Source organism: Electrona antarctica, assembly GCF_951216825.1.
Source record: "Electrona antarctica genome assembly, chromosome: 13".
NCBI classification, from domain to species: Eukaryota; Metazoa; Chordata; class Actinopteri; order Myctophiformes; family Myctophidae; genus Electrona; species Electrona antarctica.
In genome coordinates this window covers 7,486,879-7,492,878 of record NC_136794.1, presented here as the reverse complement: position 1 = coordinate 7,492,878, position 6,000 = coordinate 7,486,879, and the positions used below count along the sequence as shown (strand labels likewise).

Sequence of the window (6,000 nt, the reverse complement as noted above, 5' to 3'; positions counted from 1 at the left end):
CCTCGGCTGCCGAACTAATTTAAAGACATACAAATATACACTTCTATATAGCCAAAAAACAGGAAATCATCATGAAGGAGGTAAAAAGGGAAAAGAAAACATTTACAGTGAGGGGAAAAGGGGTGGGGGATTCCGATTTAACGGGGGCCAGTTTCGAATTGCAGCCGTCCGTAAGTGCCCTTTGAGATCGGTTTTGAAGGAGTCAAGGGATTCACTTTCACATGTCTTTGACTGTTGGTAGGGCGTTCCACATTTTGGTGGCATAGGAGCGACATGAATTTAGTCCCTTGTTTGTGCCAAATCTGGGTTGCACATGGTTTGTTTAGCTCCCTCTGGTGTGGGTGTGGACTTCACAGAATCACATTAGATAATTGACACAGAGGTGAAACATGGGTTACAAAATCGTGGGAAAACAATTAGTAAAAAAAACAAAAGAAAACTGGCTGCCCATGGAGCGCAGTTAATTTTATAATTGCCCTCAACCAGTGGTTAAAGTGGTTATGTCTGTGTGCCCCCCACGGTGTGATTTCACCTAACCCAGTACAGGGCTACGCAGATGATGTCCAGTTGGCTTCCAGGGAAGAGAGAGTAATCAAAAACATGCTCGCCAGGACAGATGTATTTCTAGAATGGTCAGGCCTGGAAGTTAAAGACATTAAATGTGCTGTTTACTGTATGAGAGAAGGAGCGGAGGAAATAGGTGGTACCACTCTAACACCGACACATGCCCTGATTTTAGAATAGCCACCAAACCCATACATGTGTTCTCCCTTCATGAGACGTACTCCTATCTAGGGCATAGGTTTAACATTGCAGGTGAATGGAAGGAACATTAGACCAATAGCACTGTCTAAAGTCCAACACTTCTTCTCCAATGTTCACCTCCGGCAGAACGTACTAGGCGAAATGAATGAATAACACAGTGAGCTTAGTACGTAAGTGGTTTGCCCTGAACACCCGTGATATTATTTTCCATCCTCAGTGAGGGGGTGGGCTGGGTGTACCGAATGTGTCATGGATCTATATCAGCATGCGCATATCACATCTACTGAATAATGATGATAGGGATGTTAGGGAGCTGGCTAGATCTTCCCTGTTCCTCGATTTGAGGAGATGCAAGGTACCTTCAGCCAGGGAGTCAAAATGCCCCACTTCCTTGGGTTCAAAAGGAAATCCAGTGGGAAACTGGACACTTTCCTCCCAGGCTTTGGAGTTTCATCGGATTGGCCGGATTTGAACAACCTCTGCGTCCAAGCCGGTGTGTCCCTGGAGTGGGCGCGGTCTGACTCTGAGACTGTGGAGGTCTCTGAGGATATAATAAACTGGACATAATAACTGACCCTCTCACCTCTGTTAGAGCAACAGTGACCTACAGCACACACACTCACCTGTTGACACCTAAGGGTGCCCGGCGGACCCTGTTGGATATGTTCCAACATCGGCAACAACAACAACACTGGACTGGACTTAAACTCCAGGGGAAACTTGCTTGCCTTCCCCATGCTGACCATTCTGTTTCCTATTCATTTCTAAGGAACACTGCTCTCAATGAGGACATTATCACCTTTACACTTACAATAAAAGCCAGGTTACAGATCCTTCCCACCAAACTCAACCTTTCCCTCTGGTTTCCCTCCACTCCACCCATGCACTTCATTGCTTGCATCACACCACAGGGCTTGTTACAGAAACTATGTCACAAATTCTGGAATGGCTGTTACACCTATAAAGGGCTTTACATAGCACGCCACGACAGAATACACTGACTGTGAGAATGTACAAACATTCCTGTGTCAAACCTTCCATGTTTCAACTATGTACTGAAAATCCTGAAATCTTTGCACATCTCTCTGCTAACACACCAGATGTTGTTGTCAATGAAGAGAACAGATCGGTTTTCATTCTTGAAGTGGCCTGCACCTTTGATTCTAGCTTAGAGGAAGCCTTTATGACCAAAGTCATTAAATACCAGCCGCTCCTCCAAACCATCATAGAGCTAGGCATTGTGTTTATCTTCGGCAGCCTAGGACATGTACATAGTTTGGTTGTAAGAGGCTTCCAACAACTTAATTGGGAAGCCAAAAAAGCAGATAAACGGCTTGCAAAATTCTGTTCTACTATCGGTAGCCCTGTTAATTAATTGTATCCCTGAAGGGTGTGTGGGTATTTGTCCGGGATTTGCTGATTGCATTCTGTACAGCACCTTGTAAATATTTGTGTCCTTGTATTGTATCTCTTATGTGGACATAAATAAATGATTAAAATGTGTGTGTGTGTGTGTGTGTGTGTGTGTGTGTGTGTGTGCGTGCGCGCGTGCGTGCGTGCGTGCGTACGTGTGTGCGTGCGTGAGTGCGTGCGTGCGCACCACACCATGTTTGTACAAACATTTATTTGGGTTGTTGGCCGTATGTGCGCTTGTCTATCTCTTTCTCATGGGATGATGCTGATGATTAGGCCTTGCACTTTGCGGTCAGTCAGGACTCAGGACTCAGGAGTACTCTGCCCCCTTGTGACAGCCTATGACATGTACTGACCTTTGCATACAGAATCTGATGTCTGTCAGCAGGTTGCAGTTTTTACATGGTTTTCGGGTGAGATCTGGATTATGAGGCCAGGGGTTCTCAAACCTTTTCATGTCAAGGATCCCCATATAATACTGATATGTATTTGACCGAGGACCACCATCTGAAATGATTTTGTGCCAAGGACTCACACCCCCATCGAATTTTGTGCTATTAAAAAATATATATATAATAATAATAATAATAATAATAATAATAATAATAATAATAATAATAATAATAATAATAATAATAATAAACACATTTTTCAAGATGGGGGCCCCACTTTGAGAACCACTGTATTGGGCTACAGACAGTGTTGCCGTATAAATCTACAAAGATTTGTCATTTTGCTTGTCTTTCAGCCAGGAATCCAGGATATTTTAGACTAGAGAGTATATTGATTCATTGTTTTACTATTTAACTTCAAAAACGTTATTCTTGCTATAGTGTAGCTGTCCAAAATCTGCTACATATCAGACAGACAGCAGCAGCCAGCAGGTATAGAAATTATAAGAAATATGCCATTCTTTTCAGTGTAGGAATAAAGTAAGACGTATGGGGGCGCCTTGGGACAAGGAACACGGAAATGAACATAATATTATTTGTACTAGCCTGTAGGCTATAATGCATAATGTGGCATCACTGGCTTGGAAGAGGTTAATAAACAACAGTAATTGCTCCAAAGAAAAGACCGTGTGTGTGTGTGTGTGTGTGTGTGTGTGTGTGTGTGTGTGTGTGTGTGTGTGTGTGTGTGTGTGCGCGCGCGCGTGTGCGTGCGCGCGCGGATCCAAATTGTTAACAGTTTTCAGTTGACTTTTAAAAAAAAATCAATATTGATCTATTGATTATGGGGTCCCTGTCTGTCTGGCTGTCAGTCAGTCATGGATGGATTAGCCTATACCTAATGCTTTTCAAAATGCATTTGATTTTACTCATACTGTGATAAACTTTTTTTATTTATTTATTTCTCAAATATATATTTTTCTTTCTGTAATGCTTAAAGGAGCACTTCACCCATTTTCATGCTCATAAGATTTGTTCTTGCATTAATACAAAATAACAACCTAACTAAAAAAATACCTGCTTGGCCGATTATGTCACAGGTTTTGGAACTGTCCCCATCCCTCTTCTCTGAAACACACAACACAAGTATTAAAGTACCAAAATGGTTGCAGCAATAGGGGCAATATGTGGTCCATTAATGAGGACCAATATGAAGATTGATCGAAAATGGGTTTAAGATGCTCCATCATCCACACACTGATGCAATTATACAAACACTGAATGTTTGAATCCTTCTTAATGACCAATGAATGAAATTGTTGTCATGCCTATATCCCCGATTGACCCATACAGTCCGAGGTGGGCATGCATTCGAAATACATGTCTTCGAAATACGTATTTTCTGTATTTTAAAATGATAGAAAATACGTATTTGCTGTATTTTAAAATACGAAAAAATATAAAAATACATGTATTTCAAATACATGCCCATCTTCTCTGCCTATATAGTATATACAGTATGAGTATGAATGTGTCACTTTCCCATTATGATCGGCAAGTGGCAGTAATACCCCTCGCAGACCGAGCGTCCCTTTACCCCGGCGGGTCCTACACGCGCTCCGGCGTTGGTGACGTCACTCGTCGGGCGAGTGGATGGATTGAGGAGGTGGAGGCAGTAGTAGTCACCCTGCGACGAAAAAACAAGCAAGGACAGACCGAGCACTAGTACAGCTATTAGTTTAGCCTATTTCAAACAAAGGGAACTGTATGAGAACCCGAATACTTCGCGGGTTCGCTGTGTATGTGTTGTTTCTTTTGTCCAGGTTCACTTAATTGAATTTACAAAAGGGGTTTCGTTCCGCGCGCCGAGCCAGCCCGGGGTTTGCCCATGTATTCACAGTGGAGTGAACACTAAAGGTAAGCCAGCGTAAACGCTCGTTTCACTACAAGTTGGCAGGTTTTGTGTCTTGTTCACAAGGTTGTTGTTGCTTGTCGCTGCAGTGCTATATTGCTGTATGGGGTTTTTTTTAAACTAAAATTGCAGACAACATCACAACAATAACTAAAGTTGTGATCAAAATGGTAGCTTTCTCGCGTCTCACTTCAAGACAAGGCTCCTTTGGCGCTGGGTCTTTGTCCAGTCTGATGTGGCCCAACATGTTGAGGCTACCACTTTGATTCAAATATCCAGTGGTTCACTTTGTTTGAGATAAGTCAGGCATTGTTATTATCTTGATATGCCCCCTCTTGCATTTATCCGATTTTAGTAGGACCGATCTTGTAAGGCCTACTATTTGCAGATTGGGTTTAGGCTGCAGGTCTAGTCTAGTCTCACTACCCCCCCCCCCCCCCCCCCTTAACTTATCTACAGTCTACTACTACAAGTGTCAAGTGTGCCATGTGTTGCCTATGTCAAATGGCAGGTAGACCTGCAGTAGTTGACACACAGCTAAACATAGGCGTATAGTTACACTCACTGCATGTCTAGTTTGTCAAGGTTTCTAGTATGTGTAGGCTAATTGTAGGGGGTGCATGTCATGGTATGATTTAGTGTTCCCCTCCCTTCAGAGGTCAACACCAAAGCCAGCCAGGCAGCCACCAATACATTTTTTAAGTATTTGGAAAGGTTTAGACTTTAGAGGGATGGAAGTTATTGTGTCTAAACTAAAGCAGTGTTCCTGATCTATGAGTAACTATGTTGGGGAGAGATTTCAGATTGCCATGTATTGTTGTTCAGGTAGGCTATAGTTTCATGACACACCTATTTTACCTCCACGCCCTCCTCTACTAGAGATCACCATGGTAACACTGTTTTATAGGCCAAAGGTTCGCTTGGCAATGATAAGTATGTGGAAGAAGGCATGTCTGGGAAAGAAAGGGCATTCTTTTGACATTACTTCGTTGATAAACTTCATTCAAATGAAGCCGCGTTGAATTTTATTTGGCTTCAGGGCAGGTTAAGCCTTTTTATTGGATGAGAAGTACGAAACAAAAACAACAAACAAAAAAGGCTCAGCAGTCAGCTGCACATGTACTTGAAAGTCCCAAGACTTTAGAAGTAAATCAATGAATGTGCTGCTGACTAGTGCAGATGAGTAAAGACAGGAGAGTTATCATTTATCAGTAATAGATATCCTGTCCCTGAATGTCTCTGTTTACAGTGCTTGCTGACATACTGTATAGAGAAGTGATTCTCAAACCTTTTCATGTTGTTTTTGGCTGCAGGCCTGAAAATATTTTTGACAGGGCCCCCCAAACAAGATTTGTTTTGTTCAAATGATTCAAAATATTCACTTTCCCCCCACATTTTCCAAGATTTTTTGATGATGGCAAATATACAAGCTTGTAGATCAGCAATTTTTTGTATACAAGAGTCAATGTATACTAAGGTTAAAGTGGTTGAACCTATTTTGATTAACTAAACTAGCTGGGG

At 42.2% G+C, this 6,000-nt stretch overlaps 1 protein-coding gene across 1 annotated transcript in view; it reads left to right on the top strand.

Annotated features, from left to right (window-relative positions):
- Positions 1-4,155: 4,155 nt before the first annotated feature.
- nck2a (NCK adaptor protein 2a) overlaps positions 4,156-6,000 on the top strand; it is a 49,230-nt gene continuing 47,385 nt past the window's right edge. Inside the window, exon 1 of the mRNA XM_079517565.1 lies at positions 4,156-4,484. The gene's annotated coding sequence lies outside the window, so the exon portion shown is untranslated. The remainder of the gene's footprint in view (positions 4,485-6,000) is intronic.